Source organism: Chiloscyllium plagiosum, unplaced genomic scaffold, assembly GCF_037043375.1.
Source record: "Chiloscyllium plagiosum isolate Xiang-an unplaced genomic scaffold, Cpla_swu_hap1 HiC_scaffold_8, whole genome shotgun sequence".
Lineage (NCBI taxonomy): Eukaryota > Metazoa > Chordata > Chondrichthyes > Orectolobiformes > Hemiscylliidae > Chiloscyllium > Chiloscyllium plagiosum.
The window spans coordinates 45,394,863-45,420,628 of record NW_028270146.1 but is presented as its reverse complement, the minus strand read 5'-3'; the positions used below and the strand labels follow the sequence as shown (position 1 = coordinate 45,420,628).

General features: G+C 41.0%; 1 protein-coding gene across 2 annotated transcripts in view; it reads right to left on the bottom strand.

Annotated features, from left to right (window-relative positions):
- The window catches only part of begain (brain enriched guanylate kinase associated), a 203,044-nt gene that overhangs the window by 71,795 nt on the left and 105,483 nt on the right, over positions 1–25,766 (bottom strand). The gene's annotated exons all lie outside the window — the stretch shown is intronic.

Sequence of the window (25,766 nt, the reverse complement as noted above, 5' to 3'; positions counted from 1 at the left end):
TGTTAATTTGCTGAAAATGTCATACCACTTGCCTGCTACACTGATGCAATTTGACAGTTGTAAAATTGAACATTTAACTTAGCTGCTATCTTATAAAAGATTCAACCAAAATAGTATTAAAGATTTAAGTTTCAGTCAACAACACCAAGAGTTTGGAACCAGCTGTGTCATTACCTCAAAAGTTGTTGTCACTGCAGCAAAGCTAATGTTCAGCAATATGTAAAGGAGTGTTTCTTCTTCTTTTTGATTCTTTAAAACCTATGGACAGCTAGGAGAAAAACTAGATTGACTAGGACAGCAGCATAAATTCACAACAAGGAATTCAGGACCTGTTGTGAGTTCTGTTTATTAAATGTGGGTTCCTGCAATGTGCTAATACTCAGGAGCTAAGAGGTTGTTTACAAATGAAGTTGATTGGTTCTTTGCTAAATGAGCAGTTGAAACTGGACACAAGTTACACATACAGAGAGAGAGAGAGAAAGTCACAGAAACACATGCCATTGTTCTCCCTAGAAGCTGTCTGCACTCTGTAGTTTGTTTTAAAAAAACTCAATTTAAACTTGAACAAAACTAGTTAATTCTGCTGCAGTAGTTGCTATGAGCTCTGATTTTTGAATGGATAAATCAGGGATATTTTTCAAGTGAATCAGTAACTCTACTTTTTACAAACCTGTGCAAACTTCCAGAGAAAGACAACTGACCAGTAAGAGCTTGGTTAGCTTTCAACACCAGAATCATGAAGGGAATACCATTGCCCTGGGGTGAGGTGTATGTGTGTGGGTGCATATGCGTATGTGTAGCTACCAAGTAATTATTTATAATAAATAATAGTTCCAATTTAGTACAGAAATCTAGTCCATGCTTTTTATCAGCCTTGATCAGAAAATCAAGTAAATTGGTCTCCTGTACTTTGACAATAACCTTTAGCATTTGGTATGACTCCGGGAATAGCTGGCCTTAATTTACAGTGTGCTGCTCCGGTTATTTCACAGAATATATTTTATTGTACGTTATAAAGTGAGTTCATTGAAATTCACGTAAACGATGACAAACTAGGAAAATTCACTTTATTTTGAAGACTTGAAACTTTATTTTGTAAGAATAACTCAAACATTGGTAAGGATCATACAATGTGGCTACAAGGAGAAAGTGAGGACTGCAGATGCTGGAGATCAGAGCTGAAAATGTGTTGCTGGAAAAGCGCAGCAGGTCAGGCAGCATCCAAGGAACAGGAGAATTGACGTTTCGGGCATAAGCCTTGGCTACAAGGGATAGATATCTTTTTCATCATTTCAATATCGTTGCTGATCTCAAAAGTTTTATTGATTTACAAAAGCAAATTAACTGTGTTGAGTAAAAGTATGAGCCTTTTACTTGAATGTAAGGTGGATTAGAATGCAAATCCTATCTAAATTCTCAACTCTAACATTTCAAATAATCTCTGCCAATCAATCAAATTCAATTCCATTCAAGCCATTTACACAGCTGGTGATTTTTGTTTTAGTCCTGACATTATTATAATAAATTGAACAGGAAGGAAGCATGAAAATTTAAGTTTTTACATCAATAGTAGCCTTCTGGCTACCATTCACATTATTGAATTCAGTTCCAATACTTTAACAAGAACAAATGAAACCTAACATATCTCACTGACACCAGCACTCAATCTTTGAGATTAAAAACATGAAGTAATCTAGTTGAGTAACCAATGAATATTAAAATGTAAGTTGTGTTTTGTTTTGGAAAGCACAATTCCTTTTATTGCACAGTACAGGAGAGCCTAATACAAGAGACAAGGATCAATTTAAAACAAGAATGAGATCAAAGAACAATTCAAAGATTCTTGTTGGCAATTTTTATGGAAAAAAATGTAATTTTACTGAAGAAATAATGACAGTAAAAAGAAAAGCAGATTGTCGCTCATAGGAATCTGAATCTGAAATAAAATCAGTGCCCATTGGTTTGGGTAGATACTGTTTCCATCTGTTCAGTGCAGCGGAGTAAATTGGTTAGCTCATTGTAGGTCTAGGGCAAATAAGTGACCTTGGTAGGTTTAACTGCCCATCTCCGATTTCTGTCATGTGGGCACAGTTAAAATCCTGTAAGGCTTCATAGCATTAGGAACAACTTGATTATAAACTGGACAAAACTACAAAATAAACATAGCAAGACTTAATGTGTTAATTTTTATTTTAACTCATTGGGATATGAGCATCACTAGCTGGGCCAGGATTTATTGCCTGTCCCTAGTTTCCCTTAAGAAAGTACTGTACACAAATCTAAATACATTAGGGAGGATGTTCCAGGATTTTAACCCAGCAACAGTGATTTCCAAATCAGGATGGTAAATGACTTTGGGGGAAGATTGTAAGTGGTGTTGTAAATATGAAAAATAATGGTGTGTTAACAAAACACTCTTACTGATATGCAAATTGTGCAGCACATTAAGAGGGTTAAAAAATATAATATGAGACAATCTCCAGAATCTATTGATCAATTTACAGACACAAAAGGCTCCCCACCCTACATGTGCCCAGTACTTAAAAGAGCTTGGTAGATCTGCAATCATCCATTAACCTCACCACAGGAAACTAAGCCTAGAGTTTAATAGTGGAAACGTTTCACCTTTTTAAACCATTAGTGCTATGTCAATGTCAAATTTAGCCCATAAAAGGGAACAATGTACATTGCTCAGACTCATTCCCATATGTAGTCAATCATTTTTCAGGCTTTTAAAAATGTCAGATTTTATTTATATTTTCTTACCTTTTCTATCTTTCTCTTACCTCTTAGTCTAAATTCTTATTTATTCTATATACTCTACACCTGATTTTACTTTAGATCTCTCCCACCTCCCCACATTTCTGTCGCTGCTCCTTCTTTATTAGATTTCATTGGTTCCATCACTCATGAAGGCAAGATGCACAATGCCCTTATACTTGCACTACAGAATTGTTTTGAGCTGAACAGCATACCAAACTAACCTTGTGATTACTTGTTCTAGCAATATCCAGCCCAGTTAGGTGGAGTAGAAAGGTTACGGGGTGAGGGGTGACAACATTAATTAGAAAATAAATATATTAAGAGATGACAGGATAACAGTCTAGCTTATACTCTGTCTTTATTAAATTGACTGTAAGATAGATGTATACAATGTATACATCTAGTAGGAGTGACATGATTATGGGAATCCAGAAAGCACATTAATACAATGATGCATTTCTATCCCAAACATCCCTCTTTTATACAAAAGGAACAACAAAATAATCGTATTTATACAATAGTTAATGATTATGCAAACAACATTCCTTAGCTGTTTGTTATTCTTATCATTGCATGCATGCATTGCCCACATGGTCTTTAAATTGCACTTGTCACTAAATGGTATCTATGCATGTCATCATAGAGTCATAGAGGTTACAGCATGGAAACAGACCCTTCGGTCCAACCTGTCCACGCCGACCAGATATCCCAACCCAATCTAGTCCCACCTGCCAGCATCCGGCCCATATCCCTCCAAACCCTTCCTATTCATGTACCCATCCAAATGCCTATTAAATGTTGCAATTGTACCAGCCTCCACCACATCCTCTGGCACTCATTCCGTACACGTACCACCCTCTGCGTAAAAACGTTGCCCCTTAGGTCCCTTTTATATCTTTCCCCTCTCGCCCTAAACCTGTGCCCTCTAGTTCTGGACTCCTCGATCCCAGGGAAAAGACTTTGTCTGTTCATCCTATCCATGCCCCTCATAATTTTGTAAACCTCTATAAGGTCACCCCTCAGCCTCCGACGCTCCAGGGAAAATAGCCCCGGCCTGTTCAGCCTCTCTTGATAGCTCAAATCCTCCAACCCTGGCAACATCCTTGTAAATCTTTTCTGAACCCTATCAAGTTTCACAACATCTTTCCGATAGGAAGGAGACCAGAATTGCACGCAAAATTCCAACAGTGGCCTAACCAATGTCCTGGACAGCCGCAATATTACCTCCCAACTCCTGTACTCAATACTCTGACCAATAAAGGAACGCATACCAAACGCCTTCTTCACTATCCTATCTACCTGAGACACCACTTTCAAGGATTCCAAGGTCTCTTTGTTCAGCAACACTCCTAGGATCTTACCATTAATTGTATAAGTCCTGCTAAGATTTGCTTTCCCAAAATGCAGCACCGAGCATTTATCCGAATTAAACTCCATCTGCCACTTCTTAGCCCATTGACCCATCTGGGAGAAAGTGAGGACTGCAGATGCTGGAGATCAGAGCTGAAAAATGTGTTGCTGGAAAAGCGCAGCAGGTCAGGCAGCATCCAAGGAGCAGGAGAATCGACATTTCGGGCATAAACCCTTCTTCAGGAATCTTGAAGAAGGGCTTATGCCTGAAACGTCGATTCTCCTGTTCCTTGGATGCTGCCTGACCTGCTGCGCTTTTCCAGCAACACATTTTTCACCATTGGCCCATCTGGTCCAGATCCTGTTGTAATCTGAGGTAACCCTCTTCGCTGTCCACTACACCTCCAATTTTGGTGTCATCTGCAAACTTACTAACTGTACCTCTTATGCTCGCATCCAAATCATTTATGTAAATGACAAAAAGTAGAGGGCCCAGCACCGATCGTTATGGCACTCCACTGGTCACAGATCTCCAGTCTGAAAAACAACCCTCCACAACCACTCTCTGTCTTCTACCTTTGAGCCAGTTCTGTATCCAAATGGCTAGTTCTCCCTGTATTCCATGAGATCCAACTTTGCTAATCAGTCTCCCATGGGGAACCTTGTCGAAAGCCTTACTGAAGTCTATATAGATCACATCTACTGCTCTGCCCTCATGAATCTTCTTTGTTACTTCTTCAAAAAACTCAATCAAGTTTGTGAGACATGATTTCCCACGCACAAAGCCATGTTGACTATCTCTAATCAGTACTTGCCTTTCCAAATACATGTACATCCTGTCCCTCAGGATTCCCTCCAACAACTTGCCCACCACTGAGGTCAGGCTCACCGGTCTATAGTTCCCTGACTTGTCTTTACCGCCCTTCTTAAACAGTGGCACCACGTTTGTCAACCTCCAGTCTTCCGCACCTCACCTGTGACAATCGATGATACAAATATCTCAGCAAGAGGCTCAGCAATCACTTCTCTAGCTTCCCATAGAGTTCTTGAGTACATTTGATCAGGTCCTGGGGATTTATCCACTTTTAACCGTTTCAAGACATCCAGTACTTTCTCCTCTGTAATATGGACATTTTGCAAGATGTCACCATCTATTTCCCTACAGTCTATATCTTCCATATCCTTTTCCACAGTAAATACTGATGCAAAATATTCATTTCGTATCTCCCCCATTTTCTGTGGCTCCACACAAAGGCTGCCTTGCTGATCTTTGAGGGGTCCTATTCTCTCCCTAGTTACCCTTTTGTCCTTAATATATTTGTAAAAACCCTTTGGATTCTCCATAATTCTATTTTCCAACGCTATCTTATGTCCCCTTTTTGCCCTCCTGATTTCCCTCTTAAGTATACTCCTACTTCCTTTATACTCTTCTAAGGATTCACTCAATCTATCCTGTCTATACCTGACATATGCTTCTTCTTTCTCTTAACCAAACCCTCAATTTCTTTAGTCATCCAGCATTCCCTATACCTAACAGCCTTCCCTTTCACCCTGACAGGAATATACTCTCTCTGGATTCTTGTTATCTCATTTCTGAAGGCTTCCCATTTTCCAGCCGTCCCGTTACCTGCAAACATCTGCCTTCAATCAGCTTTTGAAAGTTCTTCCCTAATACCGTCAAAATTGGCCTTTCTCCAATTTAGAACTTCAACTATTAGATCTGGTCTATCCTTTACATCACGATTTTAAAACAAATAGAATTATGGTTGCTGGCCCCAAAGTGCTCCCCCACTGACACCTCAATCACCTACCCTGCCTTATTTCCCAAGAGTAGGTCAAGTTTTGCACCTTCTCTAGTAGGTACATCCACATACTGAATCAGAAAATTGTCTTGTACACACTTAGGAAATTCCTCTCCATCTAAACCTCTAACACTATGGCAGTCCCAGTCGATGTTTGGAAAGTTAAAATCCCCGACCATAACTACCCTATTATTCTTACAGACTGTTCATGTGGGTGATGTTCTTTCTCTGGAGAATGTTAAAAGCTACAGGGAAAGAATATTATCCACAGCTCTGGATATTCATGTGTTCTTCATTTAGTAGTTGTACAGTTCATCGCCCCACAATCTCAGCTCCGCTCTGGCACTAAGTTACAATAAAACAGGACAGCAGTCTAGCTTCTGCTGTGCCTTTATTGAACTGGCTGTAAGATGGATGCCTACAGTGAGTGCCTCATGGTAGATGTGACATGACAATAGCAAGCCTGAAGGCACATTAGCACAATATCTCAGGTAAAAATACATGTTGTGGATAGGGCATATGAAGGCAAGGAACAGATGTGGAAAAAGTAGTGGAAATTTATCTGAACCCATTTGGAAGCTTCAAATTTGCACCACTCAAGCAATGTACACCGTGAAAGGGAGAGCCAAGGGTGACCTGAAATTGGACCTTGTGTGAGCTTCCAATACTTGCATTCAAATGATGTTGGAGCACTTTCTCTGCTGGTAACAAATTTGAAATGGGATTTCCACCCTTAACACCCTGTTCAGTAAGAGCAGGTTCTAAACCAATGATCGTCCCGTGAGACAAGTAGAACATTTCTACTTTGGGGACCGGGAGGAACACTTCTGTTCCAGAAAAAAAGTTGAACTGCTTTTAATGTGGTGTTCTTTCCCCATTTGTGAAAAGTTCTCAGACTGACACTCCTGCATTGACATCACAAGACTGCCAGCCTTGTAGCCTCTAGATTACCCAATCTTCATGGACTTACCGCCTGAAGCTTGTTTTTGGAAGTCTGATTTGAGCAGGTATTTGGATGTGGGATGTAAATGAGGGTCAGGCATTAAAATGAGATGGCTGTTACTGGCCCCATGGTCTGGGAGACAAAATTCTCCCTTTTCTTTCCTCTTTGCAATGGAAGCAATGATGGATGGGAGTAGGGGTGGGAGATGTTATGGCAGAAACCACAAGGAGAGACAACAACAAAGAGCTGCAGTGTGGTTGGATCAAGAACCTCAAAGAGAGCTGCATTGCTGCTGAAGAGTAGGGAGGAGTGTTCAGAGAACCTCCATCCTCCATTTCCTGAGTCAGGCAATGCCGAGATGAGGAAGATGCCCTTAGCTGATCTGGATGGCAAGATAATCTGGTTCATGTGGTCAAGGAGAGTTAATGATAGCAATGCTACAATGTGTTGGCTCGCAAACTTGTTTCTTAGAATGAAGAACAAAGAACAAAGAAAATTTACTGCCCAGGAACAGGCCCTTCAGCCCTCCAAGCCTGAGCCAATCCAAATCTATTGTCTAAACCTGTCCCCTACTTCCTAAGCATCTGTATCCCTCTGCTCCCCACCTACTCATGTATCTGTCCAGATACATCTTAAATGAATCTACCGTGCCTGTCTCTACCATCTCTGCTGGCAACGCGTTCCAGACGCCCATCACCCTCTGTGTAAAGTACTTGCCTTAAAGTCCCCCTTAAACTTTCCACCTCTCACCTTGAAAGCATGACGTCTCATTATTGAATCCTTCACCCTGGGAAAAAGCTTGTCTGTACCCACCCTGTCTTTACCCTTCATGATTTATAAACCTCAATCAGGTCCCGCCTCAATCTCCTTTTTTCTAATGAAAACAAACCTAACCTACTCAACCTCTCTTCATAGCTAGCACCTTCCATACCAGGCAAGGTTTCTTTACTGCACTTTAAATCCAGTAATATCCCTAAACCCATTTTATGAAGAACAAGAAAACTAGATAAAAAGAGAAATGTTTGGGAACCATTGCTCCTGGTGAATGCAACACGTCCCTGTCCCTACTGCTCAGTAACCAAGTCTGCAACACGACTGATCTGATACCAGAGGTTAAATTATTGATGGTTTTCTCCCATGTTTGTAGTGTCGGGCAACAGTCATCCACTAGAAGAAGTTTATTTGTTTAGGTAAATTATTTCATGATGTATTTATGGGTTTGATGCCAGTAGATAAAGGATCCCAGTGCTGAAACTTTCAAGAATTCCATGTCTTTAATCCTGTATTACATTTATCTCTGCATGCCATTCCATTTTAAATACCATACTTCGCTGCTGGAATGAAAACCAATCTAAAATGTCATTGACTGGCTGAGTTTTATCTTTCTTTTACAAGTAGCAGGGAGGGTGTTATTTATGAATACCAAGATTTCAAAATGGAGATGAAACTGTGATTTTAATAAGGCTGCACTGCGTATCAGATGTGGTTTATGCAGATCTCTATTGTTTTCATGTTTGTCCATTTTGAGCTTTCCAGTAATGTCTATTTATTGTATGGTCTTTGTCCGATGGCCATTTAACATTCCAACTGAGTGTCGTTGTCTCCTGCTTGTTTTGTTTCAGGTTAGTTGATTTGCACAGGAGCATCTCTGACCTACAAGTGTGTCACCAATACTGTTCTCTCTGGAGCAGGGAGGTAATGTCATCCTTGCACAAATCCAAATCACATGCCCACATTTCTCAGATTCAAACAAATACAAAAAGCAGTCAGAAATGATCAATACTTTGCTATGCTTTTTCAAGCTCTGCCAGGTAATGCTTATTTGATTAGTTTTAAATAGAGATGACATATATCATTATCATTTCATCTGCTACATACTGAATTATTCCTGCAATGATCCCAGTGGACTCACTGGTGTCTGTAATAGAAAGACCCCAGGATCTCCATGACTATCATTAACATTCAGTGGGGTCATTTAGCTAAGCTGGCTTGCAATGCAGAGTGATACCAAAAGTATGGGTTCAATTCCTGTACCAGCTGAGATTGTAATAAAGACCCTACCTCCTCAGGTAGAGCTCATTATTGGTCATCTCTCTCAAATGAGAGAGCAGACTCTGAGGTTATGCCGAACGTCAATTCTTTTCTCACTGATGTAAGATAGGTACAATTTTTTCAAAGGAAATTACGGAAAGGCAATTGCTGCAGCTGGAGTCAGAGAGGTAGGTCAGCTAAGTTGGCAGCTATCCCAGGGTTCCACTGGCAATTAATCAGTAACCAGGGCAACAATTGTGGCTTGAGAGTCAATTTGCAACTTACTGTGAGATATTGCAATCAAAGTCCAACCTATCAATCCAGTTAATTTGCCTGCAGTGCGGTCTGTTGAAAGTTCGACTTTGCTCAGAATTTACATTTTGGAGTCAAAAGTTAAACTAGTAGTCAGAGGAGGTACATGAAAGAAAAGCTCAATATTAACAGAAGTCAGAAAAGATGTAGGAACGCCTTCAGGGTGGTGTATCAAGAAAAGCTTCATTAAATAATTCTGCACTGACTCCTAGATAGGTTGATTCCCTGCAGCAACCAGCGAACAGGAATTTAGCAACAGGTAGCTGCAAACCTTTACGTCAGCTTTGGAGGAGATCGGTTGGGTGTGAACAGTCAATTCAGTTTCGGAAGCCGACTTGCTAAAGAAAATACTTCCAAGTTTTAAATTAAAGGTTTGAATAATTGCAGCAGTTAAATTTGTTTAAGCTCGACAAATCGGTATAGTGTGATCAATGCAAATTCATTTGACAATAGACAATAGACAACAGACAATAGGAGCAGGAGTAGGCCATTCTGCCCTTCGAGCCTGCACCACCATTCAATATGATCATGGCTGATCATCCTTAATTAGTATCCTGTTCCTGCCTTATCATTCATAACCCTTGATTCCACTATCCTTGAGAGCTCTATCCAACTCTTTCTTAAATGAACCCTCTGGGGCACAGCATTCCACACAGCCACCACTCTCTGGGTGAAGAGGTTTCTCCTCATCTCTGTCCTAAATGGTCTACCCGGTATTTTTAAGCTGTGTCCTTTGGTTCAGCACTCACCCATCAGCGGAAACATGTTTCCTGCCTCCAGAGTGTCCAATCCTTTAATAATCTTATATGTCTCAATCAGATTCCCTCTCAGTCTTCTAAACTTAAGGGTATACAAGCCCAGTCGCTCCAGTCTTTCAACGTAAGGTAGTCCCGCCATTCCAGGAATTCACCTCGTGAACCTACACTGCACTCCCTCAATAGCCAGAATGTCTTTCCTCAAATTTGGAGACCAGAACTGCACACAATACTCCAGGTGTGGTCTCACCTGGGCCCTGTACAGCTGCAGAAGAACCTCTTTGCGTCTATACTCAATCCCTCTTGTTATGAAGGCCAGAATGCTATTAGCCTTCTTCACTACCTGCTGTACCTGCATGCTTACCTTCATTGACTGGTGTACAAGAACACCCAGATCTCTTTGTACTGCCCCTTTACCTAAATTGATTCCATTTAGGTAGTAATCTGCCTTCCTGTTCTTGCCACCAAAATGGATAACCATACATTTATCCACATTAAACTGCATCTGCCATGCATCTGACCACTCACCTAACCTGTCCAGGTTACCCTGTCATCTCCTAACATCCTCCTCACATTTCACCCTGCCATCCAGCTTAGTATCATCAGCAAATTTGCTAATGTTATTACTAATACCATCTTCTATATCATTAGTATATATTGTAAAAAGCTGTGGTCCCAGCACTGATCCCTGCGGTACCCCACTGGTCACTGCCTGCCATTCTGAAATGGAGCTATTTATCACTACTCTTTGTTTCCTATCAGCTAACCAACATTCAATCCAAGTTAGTACTTTGCCCCCAATACCATGCGCCCTAATTTTGCTCACTAAAAGTCACTGAAGTCAATCCACAGATCAAATGGCGTATTGTCTGACAATAACATAGGTTGTGTTTTGAACAAGTTAACTTTGCTACCAAAACATAATTAAGTATATCATAGTGTAAAAGATTTTTGTGGATGGAGAGTGGATTTGCAGTAATTTGTGATAAACGCCAATGTACAATTTGTATTGAAAATCTATTTTGCTCAACTTCTTCAGTCACTTCCTTACATTTCGGTTAACACCTAAACAATTACAACAAAATGATAGACACAATAAGATCACTCTTGGAAATTAGTCAAGTGGGTGTGTAGTTGGTGGCATAAGATTAATGATCAAGCAAAATTGTTCCCAAACGGTAAAAAGGATTAGCTGCATTTCAAGTTTTATGGTGTGTCTTCAAATCAAAAGCATTCTTCACAGTGAGGTTACAAACCTATATCAATTGAGAAGCATGGGAGGCTGTGGAAAAAATAATCATGAATGCTGGCTGATATTTGTTATTGGCTGATAACGTTCAAATGGTCAACATAAATTGGTCTGTTGCTGGTTCAAAGCGTTTGAATAGTGCCAGAATCAGGATTAGCAGAATTAAAATGTCTGTGCACAATCACTGCAGAGAAATTGTTTGTGTTCCTTTGTTTATAAAAGAAAGAAACGTGTCTAACCAAACGTCTCAGAGAGGAAAATGAAATGTGAGATTTCCTTTGTCAAAATCACGTAGCATTTAATCAGCATCCATAAAAGAACACAAAAGAAGTCAGGGATCAAGGAAATGGTTAGAAGCTACGATGAATTCTGAAGATGAAATTAATTAAACCAGCTTGGCTATATTCTTGCATGCAAATCAAAATTCGCACAATGATTTTTAACACAGGCATTTTAAAATTATTTCTTTAAGCCTCTCATTCTGGCTTATTGAAATGTTTATGAATCCATCTCAAAATAAGTAGCTTTTGAAGGTTTTATTGCCATTCAAGGCACTATATTAAAACCTTTCTGAAAAAGTCAGAGTAAATTGGATGAAGATTTAATATTTCCTGAACCACGTCAGATGATAAAAGATGTTGATTACTGTCATTTTACAGAAAGTATTGAAGCAAAAATGAAGGAAAAATAGTGCAATTGCCACCTTGACAGGATTTTGGATTTGGCTAAAATCTGAAATGGCTACCCAAAATCTAAAATTATACCAGAAGCTGCTTGATCCATTTTAGTGTCATTAGGGGCGTCAACAATCAATTATATTTTAACTCTAAAAATGTGGGTGGCACGTTGGCACAGTGGTTAGCACTGCTGCCTCACAGCGCCAGAGACCCAGGTTCAATTCCCGCCTCAGGCGACTGACTGTGTGGAGTTTGCACATTCTACCCGTGTCTGCGTGGGTTTTCTCCGGGTGCTCCGGTTTCCTCCCACAGTCGAAAGATGTGCAGGTCAGGTAAATTGGCCATGCTAAATTGCCTGTAGTGTTAGGTAAGGGGTAAATGTAGGGGTATGGGTGGGTTGCGTAATCTAATCTAAAAGGGAACTAAATGTAACATCTCCAAGCTTGCTGTTGACACAAAGCAGTGTGGGAGAGGATTTGAGTACAGAAGCAGGAGCACCTTGCTGCAAATGATGTGGGAGGTGCAGGAATGCTATGGTGTGATTTTGGACAAGTTGAGTGAGCAGGAAGATGCATTGCAGATTTGTTTTATTCATTCACAGGATATGGGCCTAAGGACACCAGTTTCCTCCCTTAAAGGACATGAGTGAACCAGATGGGCTTGTCTTTTTCTTCCCCTGACAATCAACAACAGTTTCATGGTCATTATTATACCCTTTTAATTCCAGATTTTGTATTGAATTCAAATTCTTCTGTCTGCCTTGGTGGGATCCAACTCAGGTCGCCAGATCACCAGATTAACAGTCTAATGATAATACCACTATGTTAACATTTTCTCCCATGATGTGGGGAAATGGGAGGTTATTTACTTTTGTAGCAAAAATTGGAAGGCACATAATTATTCGAATAGACTTAGATTGGGAAAGAGGGAATAGCAATGAGACCTGAGTGTCCTTATACACCAGCCACTGAAAGTATCCATGTTGGTACAGCAGATAATGAAGAAGGCAAATGTTATACTGGCCTGCATAGAGAGGATTTGAGTACAGAAGCAGGAGCGCCTTGCTGCAAATGATGTGGAAGTGCTGTTGTTGGACTAGGGTGGACAAAGTCAAAAATCACACAACACCAGGTTATAGTCCAACAGGTTTATTTGGAATTATGAGCTTTCAGAGCGCTGCTCCTTCGTCAAGTAGCTAGTGGGGCAGGATCATAGGACACAGAATTTATAGTAAAAGGTCAACATGTCATACAACTAATGCAGGTGGATGAAGGTAATGCAGTTGATGTGGTGTATATGGACTTCAGTAAGGTGTCTGTTAAGGTTCCACACGGTAGGCTATTGCACAAAATACAGAGTTTCAGGATTGAAAGTGACTTTGTGGTTTGGATTAGAAATTGGCTAGCTGAAAGAAGACAGAGAGTCGTGTTTCATGGGAAATGTTCATCCTGGTGCTCAGTTACCAGTGGTGTGCCGCAAGGATCTGTTTTTGGGGCCACTGCTGTTTGTCATTTTTATAAATGATCTGAATGTGGTGTAGAAGGATGGGTTCGTAAATTTGCAGATGACACTAAGGTAGGCAGAGTTGTGGATAGTGCCGAACAATGTTGTGGGTTGCAAAGGGACATAGATAAGCTACAGAGCTGGGCTGAGAAGTGGCAAATGGAGTTTAATGTGGAAAAGTGTGAGGTAATTCACTTCGGAAGAATTAACAGGAATGCAGAGTACTGGACTAATGGTAAAATTCTTGGCAGTGGAGGTGAACAGAGAGATCTTGGTGTCCAGGTGCATAAATCCCTTAAAGTTGCCACCCAGGTTGATAGAGTTGTTAAGAAGGCATGTGATGTGTTGGCATTTATTGGTAGGGAATTGAGTTTCAGAGCCTCGAGGTCACACTTCAACTGTACAAGTCACTGGTAAGGCCGCACCTGGAGCATTGTGTACAATTCTGTTCACCGCAATATAGGAAGGATGTGGAAGTTATTGGAAAGGGTTCAGAGGAGATTTACTAGGATGTTGCCTGGTATGGAAGGAAGGTTGTATGAGGAAAATCTAAGGGAACTGAGGCTGTTTTCATTGGAGAGAAGCAGGTTGAGAGGTGACTTAATCAAGACGTATAAAATAATCAGAGGGTTAGATAGGGTGGACAGTGAGAGCCTTTTTCCTCGGATGGTGAAGGCTAACATGAGGGGACATAGCTTTAAATTGAGGGATGATAGATTTAGGACAGATATCAGCGTAGTTTCTTTACTCAGAGAATAGTAGGGACATGGAATGGCCTGCCTGCAACAGTAGTAGATTCGCCGACATTAAGGGCATTTAAATGAACATTGGACATACATATGGATAATAGTGGAACGGTGTATGTACGATGTGCATCAGATTAATTTCACAGGTCAGCACAACATTGAGGGCCAAAGGGCCTGTACTGGGCTGTAATGTTCTTTGTTCTATGTTCTATGATGCTATCTATCAAATAAACTTAGATTGCTGTTAAGTCTTTAATCACTTAGAATGGGTTGCAGGTTTCGATTAATTAATGTGTAAATCCCAGAACTTCTTTCAAGTCAAATTCCCAGGATAGCTTAAGGTTTTTAAAAATAAGATGACATCTCATCTCAGACAATGCATTAAAATATGTGAGATTAGAGTCTGTCTGTATCCCAATCTTAAGTCAGACACGTTCTATTTCCAAAGTATGAATTTATAAAATGTAATATGGACTGACTGCCTAAAGATTGTGCTTTTTGAACAAAATAGAATGTATCTGCAAATACAAATCTGCAAATGCATTTGTATTTGCAGATACATTTGTTCAAAAAGCACACAATCTTTTGACAGTCAGTCCATGTGACATTTTAAAAATTCCTACTTTGGAAATAGAACCAGTCTGACTCAAGATTGGGATACAGACAGACTCTAATCTCACACCTTCAATGCATTATCTGAGATGAGTTGTCACTTTTTAAAAAAAACTTAAGTTATCTCAGGAACGTGACTTGAAAAACGTTCTGAGATTTACATAATAATGAATCAAAACTTGCACCCCATTCGAAGTGATTAAAGACTTAACAGCAATTTAGGTTTGTTCAATAGATCTCATCAGTTGTATGACACTTTGACATTTTACTATAAATTCTGTGTCCTATGATCCTGCCCCACTAGCTACTTGACGAAGTAGACACACTCTGAAAGCTCGTACTTCCAAATAAATGTGTTGAACTATAACCTGGTGTTGTGTAATTTTTAATGTTGCTGCAAATATACAGAGTCTTGATGAGACCACCCCTGCATTATTGTGTACGTTATTTGTCTCCTTTTCTGAGAAAGAATGTTCTGGCTATGGAGGGAATGCAACAGCATTTATGAGACTGATTCCTATAATGGCAGAACTGATGTATTAAGACAGAGTGGATCAGTTGGGAATATCTTCACTGGAGCTTAAAATGACAGAGCGGATCCCAAGTGAACCTATAGGACCAGATTGCGTAAACACAGGAAGGATGTTCCCAATGACTAGGGAGTCCAAGACCAGGAATTACAGTCTAAGAAGATAGGGTGGGCCTTTTAGGAGTGAGATGAGGAGACATTTCTTCACCCAGAGAGTGGTGGGCTTGTGGAATTCTCTGCAATGGAAAGTGGTTTAAGTCAAAATATTGAATGCTTTAAAAAGGAATTAAATATACTTGTTAGGACTAAAGGGATCAAAGGGCATGGGGAGAAAGCAGAAATGAGGATACTGAGTTGGATGATCAGCCAGAATCCTAGTAAATGGGACAGCAGGCTCGAAGGACTGAATGGCCTACTCATGCTTCCATGTTTCTGACTACTGAGCATGTGTGTAAAGAGCTATGTACAATAATGTCAGATCACATGGAGGTGGAGCTGGAGGGTGTGGATTCCAGAAAGTGACTTCTCTTATCTTCCCTTATATATCATGATATATATAGTTATGTTCAAGCAAACTTGTTCATGTTTACTCACAAGTGTAGACCTCACTTTACTATATGGTAGCAGGTGGTGACCAGATCCATGAATCCCAAGGCAAGCAGCAAGGAACAGCTGAACTCTTATCCACAAACAGCGCAGAATGATGGACAGGGCCAGTTGAGTGACCTGACCCCAGAAAGTAGACAGAAACCTAATTACAAGCTCAGCAGTGAGGGACAGACTTTAAACCCACCCAGCTACTGGATGGAGGAGGGGAAAGCCTGTGCAAAAGCGGAAGAAGTGCCGGAGAAAATCCACAGCAAGGATTGTGGCAAGGACCAGGAAAATATTAATTGACCACAAGGAGTTATACAATGCCACAGATCAGAAGACTTAGAAGGTTTGGAAGAAACAAGCATTCAAAACAGTCACTGATGGCAAATGTAAAAAATCAAGGCACCACCATTGACATTGAGGAGCTCCACAGCAGAAACTCATCCTAGCCAGGAGGGATGCTAATGCTGGGAGAAATACCAAGTCATAGAAATAGAAACAAGAAATTGGTGGCTGCAGGTGTCTCAGCAGTAGAGGATGTGAAAGGTGAGGATGATTTTGTTCCCTGGACGATGTGACAGAGTTACCAGAGGCTCTTGGCTTCCCTCATTTTGCAGACTGAGATTCCTTGTATTCTTCACTGTTAGTTCCCTTGCTTCGGAATCACTGTAATGAGGTTATGGGGGTGTGGGGGGGGCGTTTATGTCTTTGCTTATTTCTGAAAATCTGCTGCATGTTCAACAATTTCATTCACTGTGCCTTGTGAAGGAAACAGACAGCTGTCTGTGTAGCAGAAGCTAATAAATGAAATGGATACAGATTCAAGGAGCACATTGGAGCTCTGACAAGTATTGACTTTCCATTCAGTGGCTGTCACATACACCAAATGATTTTGAATCACAGTCAGAGACGTTGTGAATTTTACGAGGCAAGATCATTAGGTGAGCTGTCAGCCTGGATTTTTATTTGCACTTCAGATCTCCTTTTCCACCCACAGGCAGCCTGAATGTCTTGCCACTCAGGGATGAACCCTATTTCACTGTGAAAGATGTTGGGTATAGTGGAAAGGTGAGTGTGTTTGTGGGATGGGTGAAGAGTGTTTAATTGGGTTTTGTTTGGGCCTCGAGGGGAGACTTCAATTCCTCCTGGTCCATAAGCAACAGTGGAAAGATATCTTGTGAATTCAGCCCTTCCAATCTTATTTGAGCTACTGTGTTTACCAAGGTTTTGAGAAGCTGGCTGAAAAGACTTAAAAACAGCATGACTGTGAAAGTGAAGGCACACACCCTCATTATGATATTTAAATAACCAGATGTCCTGCAGTTGTTGTCAGTTCCTCCAATTACTCTGGAGAGGTCAGGTATTTCAGAAATATGAGAAACAGGTGAAACTAGTTATTTCATGCTGCTTCTTTGCCATAGCAACACAAGTAGTATTTTCTATCAAGTTAAAAAGATGGTCTCAGTCCCAGAGAGGTAGCATTTCATCATAACTGATGGATCTTATCAAGCTGTATGTAACTTCACAAGGCAGGGTCAAAAATCAGGCAGGCAAAAGTGAGGACTGCAGATGTTGGAAACCAGAGTTTAGATTAGAGTGGTGCTGGAAAAAGCACAGCAGGTCAGGCAGCATCTGAGGAGCAGGAAAATCGACATTTCTGGCAAAAGCCCTTCACACCAGGTTATGGTCCAACGGATTTATTTGAAAACATTAGCTTTCAGAGTGCTGCTGCTTCATCAGGTGCTAATGAGAGAGGAAGATCTTAGACACAGAATTTATAAGGAAAAGGTCAAAGGGTTATACAACTCATGAAAATGAATTGAATACATCTTCGATGGCTTGTAAATTGTTAATCAGTTAGAATGCAGGTTTTGATTGATTAATAAGCAAATCACAGAATTTCTTTCAAGTCACTGCCCTGAGATAACTTAAGGTGTTATCAATATAAAGGAGGTGAGACCTCCAGTCTGACAGTGTACTTTAGGCATGTGGTCTTGCTGGAGTCTGTCTGTGTCTTAACCTGGAGTCAGATTGGTTTTATTTCCAAAGTAGGAGTTTTTCAGGAGACTGAGGCTAGAGGGATATTGTAAGAAGCTTGCATTCTACTCCTTCATTTGCCACCTGTACCTGGGGGAATCATAGAGTCATAAAGATGTACAGCATGAAAACAGACCCTTCGGTCCAACCCGTCCATGCCGGCCAGATGCTTTGTCTGTTCTTACTTTTTTATTCTTTTGCCATTTCTTTCTCTTTCTTTCTTCATCTTCTGACGTCGTGGGGAAGCCAGTGCGGTGTCAGTGGTGTCGGTTGGCTGTGGTGGTCGTGATGCCCAGAAGAGAACACCATTGAGAACTCTGGGTCTGACTTGCAGGTCCTTGGCTGTGGTGATGGAGGTGCCTAGACTGTGGGACCTTGCAGAGACCTTGCAAAAGCTGTTTGTTTGCGCTTGGAGATTTCTTGTTCAGAAGGTGAAACTCTATTGATGTAATTTTAATTTTATTCCTTTTGTAGTCAGAGGGCTAGATGCCAGTGTGTATTGGGGTGGAAGGACTGTAATTCTGAACTTTTTAATCCTTTGATTTTGTTTCTTTTGGTTAATTTATTCCGAAGAATCCATACTTAAGAATCTGTACCTAGATACCTTTGCATCTAAGATAGCACCGTAAGTGATGACTTGTAAACTTTTCACTGTATTCGTGTCAGTACATGTGATAATAAAGCTAATTCTATTTTCATGAAATGCAGGGATTAAGCCAGCAGCAGTCTTAACTCTCCAACAATCCAGGCTCCTGAGACATTGTTAGCAAGACAAATCTAAGTCTGACTGAATAGATCGTTAAACCAGTGTGAATTGGTATGCATTGTCTTCTGCAAAGTTGTTCTTTCAATATTTACAATCTAACGTCCTTTTTCCTGACAGAGGGTTTATGAACAAATTAGAAAAACAAATTTCAAAATGAAAGCAAAATAGTGCAGATGCTGAAATGAAAGCAGAGGGTGCTGTGAAACTCAGCAATCTGGCAGCACGGTGGCACAGTGGTTAGCATTGTTGCCTCACAGCGCCAGAGACCCGGGTTCAATTCCCGCCTCAGGTGACTGACTGTGTGGAGTTTGCACGTTCTCCCCGTGTCTGCGTGGATTTCCTCTGGATGCTCCGGTTTCCTCCCACAGTCCAAAGATGTGTAGGGTCAGGTGAATTGGCCATACTAAATTGCCCGTAGTGTTAGGTAAGGGGTAAATGTAGGGGTATGGGTGGGTTTCGCTTCGGCGGGTCGGTGTGGACTTGTTGGGCCGAAGGGCCTGTTTCCACACTGTAATGTAATCGAATCTGTAGGGTGACAAAAGAAGCTAACATTATGAGTCTGACATGAATTCTTCAGAACAAGGGGAAACATTAAATCATAGTCTTCTTATGGACAGGTGATGAGAAGAATGAGGGAGATTCGTTTTAAAACTTGAAATCTGCTTGTCTGTAGCACCGGAAGATTCATATTCCCACTGGGAAATGCACCAACCCTATTTCAAAACATAAAGGTAGTCTCAACTCCATTTAAACAGTTTTGTCAAATTTCAGTGCCTCAAGTATAAAGTAATTTACAATAATTTTACCAAAGATAGTCTACTGCTCAGGAATACTTCTGTGTTTCCTTCATTTAATGGTGCGGCCACACTTGGAATATTGTGTACAGTTCTGATCGCCCCATTACAGGAAGGAAGTGAAAATATTGGAAAAGGTGCAGAGGAGATTTACCAGGATGTTGCCTGGTCTGGAGGGGAGGTCTTAAGGGGAAAGGCTGAGAGACTTGGGTCTGTTCTCATTGGAAAGAAGAAGGTTAAGAGGGGATTTGATAGAGACATACAAGATGATCCAAGGATTAGATAGGGTAAATACTGAAAGTCTTTTTCGTAGGATGATGACATCAGCTTGTACGAGGGGGCTTAGCTACGAATTGAGGGGTGATAGGTTTAAGACAGGTTCTTTACTCAGTGAGTGGTAAGGGCGTGAAATGCCCTACCTGCCAATGTAGTCAACTCAGCCATATCAGGGAGATTTAAACAATCCTTGGATACGCACATGGATGATGATGGGATAGTGTAAGGGGATAAACTTAGATGAGTTCACAGGTCGGTGCAACATCGAGGGCCGAAGGGCCTGTTCTGCGCTGTATTGTTCAATGTTCTATGTTCTATTTGAATTTAAAATTAAAGTTACTTTTATTTTCAAATCAGCTACTTTTCCTTCATCATCCCAATCGATTGATCTATCATCACAGACTGAAGGTTGCGGCATAGAAATGAAACAAATGGAAAGCAACAGAAACATTTTTTTTAACAGTTTATTATGTACAAAATTATTACTGAAGCATTGTGATTTGGAAAGGACAGTTATATGCATAATTAACTAATAAGTATAATCCCACAACTGAGACTCATTCAATCCAGACACTCATTCAGAATTCATTTCAGCATTAGATGATCACCAAAGCACACATATAAAGACTAAAGTTCAATTGACTGAATTTTCTTCAGAAAGATTCAGCAGTTTCAGACCAAAGCAAATAAAACTGAAATGCCAACACATGGAAATGTTCATCCTCCAAGATTTCTTTCCTTCAGCTGAACTGTAGTGAAAAGGTAGAAGTCTTTACTGGCATCGCATCATTTCACACATTAATCCCGCTGAGACATACTAAATCAGAAGGCTTACTGCTGAGGAACGAATGCAATGAAAGATGTAATTTTCTTCAGAGCAATCCATCACAGTGATTGAAAAGTTGAAAGTAAAGGGCTGCAGTTAATTTATTTCTGCTATGATTTAGAATGCAAGAGTGCATATATTGTTGCAAACATAAACACACTGTATCATACACAAAACAAAATGTATTGTTGTTGCTGAAACCCTTCTTGAGACTAAATACCTTACAGAGGTTTACAAAATTATAAGGGGCATGGATAGGGTGAATAGACAAAGTCTTTTCCCTGGGGTCAGGGAATCCAGAACTAGAGGGCACAGGTTTAGGGTGAGAGGGGAAAGATATAAAAGAGACCTACGGGGCAATGTTTTCACACAGAGGGTGGTACGTGTATGGAATGAGCTGCCAGAGGAAGTGGTGGAGGCTGGTACAATTGCAACATTTAAGAGGCATTTGGATGGGTATATGAATAAGAAGGGCTTGGAGGGATATGGGCCAGGTGCTGGCAGGTGGGACTAGATTGGGATATTTGGTCGGTATGGACGGGTTGGACCGAAGGGTCTGTTTCCACGCTGTACATGTCTCTATGACTCTATGACCTCTGGACTCAACTTCTCCAAATGTCTCCAAAGGTCTCCAAACTTCACCAGCCTCTGAATGTCCATTCATTGCTAAACTGGAATTTAGTCTTTACAAATGCAATAAAACCAATTTGAGGCCCCCATTGCAACTACTTAGTGTTAAAGGCTTTAAACCTAGTTTCACTGAGGAAAACCAATACATCTGGTCTAACAGGACTCACCAAAGAAGGTGAGATCACATCAATACTTAGCTGAAATGGATTAGGGAGGAGTATACATATGCCCCATGAGTCCAGAGTGTGGTGCAGGAAAAGCACAGCAGGTCAGGTAGCACCCGAGGAGCAGGCGAATGGATGGTTTGGGCAAGAGCCCTTCATCAGCAATATGCCCCATGATCCCACATCAAAGGAGTGTAGCCTTCTGCTGCTTTCAACACCAATCTTGCTTCTGACCATCAAATTGTATTTCCCTATAATTCCTCCCCACCCCAGCCCCTGGTGGTCTGATCTGGCCACTGATTTGCACCTAGCGGTGCCATTTCTCAGTGGCCTGAGGGCTACAATCAGTGTTGCAGCAGGTAAATCTTCCATAACACATTGCCAGTTCAGCTACATCTCATTGCAGGTCACTCTTTGTGGAAATGAGACCCATACCAGAAGTATTCTCAGCTCTACCTCTTAAGGTGTGCACACTATGAAGTGCAGGTTCAGTAATGAAGTCAAGGACCACAGATTTAACAGATGCAACAGAATTGGGAACATCAAGGGGCAGATTTAATGTGAAAGGAGGGTAGTTTAAAATGGAAAGAAAAGAGGTGGAAAATATTTAAGACTGTGATTAAGGAAAGGAGATCACTGATTTAAACTTCCAATTTTGGTAAGGCTGCATCAAAATGTTTTCTGCCATGAAAATTAAAACTTTGCATGTGAAGAAATTATGACCAGAAAGCTTTCATTTTACCTACAGAATACTTGAAACAATCATTTTGACTTCAAAAAGGCAAGAAGACCCTTTGAAAGCAGTAAAGAGATCCTCTCTTCCTGTAGTTGTGTGGTGCAACTGTTATCTGCCACCTGTCTGCCCCAAACCTGAACAAAGTCCAGACCTTGTTACATTTGCTTCAGTGTCGGAGGAATCATGAATGGTGCTGAACATGGCACCATCATCAATGAACATGCCCACTTCTGACCTCTTGATGGAAGGAAAGTCATTGATGAAGCAGTTGAAGGTGGTTGGGCCTAGTGAAGTAGCCTGAGAAACTCCTGCAGACATGTCCTGGAGCTGAGATGACTGACTTGCCAAAACTACAACCCTTTTCCTATATGCCAGGGATGACTCCAGCCAGTGGAGAGTTTGTCCCTTTAAACCCATTGATTCCAGTCTTGCTAGAGCACTTCGATGCCACCCTCCATCAAATCAAGTAGATTCTAATATTGTAGCTGTATTGGAACAGCTTGATCAGAGACATGGCAATTCTGAAGCACAAGTCTTCAGCACCATTTCTGGAATCTTGTCAGGGCCCACAGCCTTTGGAATATTAAGTGACTTCACCCATTTCTCAATATCACATGGAGAGAATCAAAATAGCTGAAAACTGACTGTGTGATGCTGAGAACTTCTCGACAAAACTGAGACAAATCATCCACTTAGTATTTCTGGCTGATGACTGTTGCAAATGCTTCAGTCTTATCTTTTGATGTGTTCAGCTCCCCCAGCATTGAAGATGGAAATATTTTTTGAGTTTACACCTTCGATGAAATGTTTAGTTGTCCATCACCATTCACACCAGGATGTGGCTGAACTGCACAGTTTAGATCATTAGTTGTGCAATGGCTTAGCTCTGTCTCTCACATGCGTCATATACTGTCTGCCCTACAAATCCTGCTTTGTAGTCTCACCAGCTTGATACCTCATTTTTATCTGTGCCCAGTGCTGCTCCTAACATGCCCTCCTGTACTTTTCATTGAATCAGGATTGATCCCCTGGCTTATTGGGTATTTTGAAGTCTGCCAGACTATGAAGTTTTGAAATGTTTATGGACAATTCTGTTATTATAACCCACAGCATTTCAGGGTTGGCCAGTGTTGAGTTGCTAATCCCATTTAGCATGGTGACAGTGGATGATGGAGGGTATCCCCAACATGAACATGTGGCAATGTTTCCATAGATGTGTGCAGTGGTCACTCGAACCAATATTGTAATGGACAAATTAATCTACAGCAGCATGATTGATGAGGATGAGGTCAAACACTTTTGTTTTCGTTCTTGTTGGTTCCTTCACCACCTGTCACTGAGCCAATCTGGCAGCTATGATCTTTCGGACTTAACCAGCTCAGTCACTAGTGGTGTTATGAGCCACTTTTGGTGATGGATACCGAAGCTCCTCACTCAGATTATCTTCTGCAGTCTTGACACTCCACCAGTGTTTCTTACAAATGCTATTCTTCATGAAGGAGGACTGATGCATTAACTGAGGCATCCACAGTATGTGATAATCAGCAGAATGTTTTCTTGCCCATGTTCGACCGGATGCCAGGAAACTTCATGGAGCTTGGAAACAATTTTGAGAATTCCCAAGACCACTCCCTCCCTGCTGCTTACCACTGTGCTGATTGTCTGCTGGGAAAAAGTGAGGACTGGGCAGTAAGAGTTGCAAAGTATGGCGCTGGAAAAGCCCGCAGGTCAGGCAGCATCCGAGGGGCAGGAGAGTCAATATTTTGGGCATAAGTCCTTCGTCAGGAATGCTCCTGATAAAGGACTTATACCCAACATATCGGCTCTCCTGCCCCTCGGATGCTGCCTGACCTGCTGTGCTTTTCCAGCGCCACACTTTGCAATTCTGATACCTCTGCTGGGTCCATTGGCAGAACAGATCATACCCAAGGATGGTGGTGTTGTCTGGGATGTGGGCTGCAGCTTTGTTTCCTTAAGTATAACAATGTGAGGTTGTTGCTTGCCTAGTCTGTAGAGTAGCTCTCCTAATTTTGGCACCAAATGCCCTAAATGTTCTTAAAGACTCAACTGGGCTTAGTTTGCTTATTTTGTTTCCAGTACTCTAATGTTGCTATCAGGTGCTCTGTCTGGTTTAATTGCTTTTTTGAGACTTTTGTTTAATGGTTTGAAACAACTGACTGACTTGTTAAGCCTTTTTCAGAGGGCCATTAAGAGTCAACCGCATTACTGCGAGTCTGGAGTCACGCATAGGCCCGATTAGCTAAGGACAGCAGTTTTGTCTTCTCTAAAATATATTAATGAGCCACACTTTTACGAAAATCAACTATGATTTCAAGGTCATCATTAGACTTGTTTAATTCCAGATTTTATTGAATTCAAATGCCACCATCTGGTGGTGCAATTCAAACCCTGGTTCCCAGAGCATTACCTGCATCTCTGGATTACTAGACCTATAGCAATATTACTCTTCTGTTGTGTCTGAGATATAATACAAGAATTTAATTAGTTGTAAGGAAACAACTGGACTAGGAGCAAATTGTCAACCAACCAGTCAAGCCACAGGGGTCAAGGGTAGAAGATTTAACTGGACTTCCTAGATGTAAGACAGAGTCTATTGAAGCTACCAATCATGGAATTAAAAATTGTTTCATGTGGTCAAGAAGTACGACTGGCCAGCAAGATTAAAGAGGCTCGAGGAAATCTGGGAAAAACAAAAAAGTGAGCAAGATTATGGGTTCGACAGTATTATTTTGAAGGATAACCAGATTAAATTTCCAGCAAGTCACTTTCGATAAAATGAAGCATTGACAGATTTCAAACTCATGGTCAGCTAGCTAGTTTTTGACCAAAGACTAGATATTTTGCTTCCCTTTGGGAATATGGATTAGGAAGAATACACCCAGGAACACTTATACATTACCAGGTATGTACCAAGGACAAGCAGTTGTGGATGGCCAGAGTTCATAGAATCATAGAATCTCTACAGTGTGGAAGTAGGCCATTCAGCCATTGAGTCCACACTCACCCTCCAAAGGGCATCCCATCCAGACACAGTACCTAACTCTATCCCTGTAACTCTGCATTTACCACGGCTAATCCACCTAACCTGCATATCCCTGAACACCATGAGCAATTTACCATGACCAATCCACCTTACCTGCCCATTTTTGGACTGTGGGAGGAATCCAGAGCACCCAGAAGAAACCCACACAGACACGGGGAGAATGTGCAAACTCCACAAAGAGAGTGACCGGAGGTTGGAATCGAATCCAGGTCCCTGGCACTGTGAGGCACTAGTGCTAGTCATTGTGTTGCCACTTGAATTCTCAAGTGAATTGACGATCTCAGAACTCATAGTGAAATCTATAAGTGCACAGGATTGTTAGAATTCTAAACCATTCTTATCATTCCTGAGGAAAATTCAGATACCGGAAATTAGGAAAGTTTATGGGAAGATGCTGATGTGGAAAAAGGAAATGAGCTGTACATTTCCTCATTGAGGGATCTTTAAATGAAGTTGTTCACAGGGCTAAGCAGTGCAGTGAACAAATTGATAGAGCAGGTTTGACTTCAATGTCAGATAATGAGTTCACATAAGTTCAAGTACCACATTTCAATCTTCACCTGGCAAAGAACAGCAATTAGTATCAGTGACTGACATTTTGCTAAAT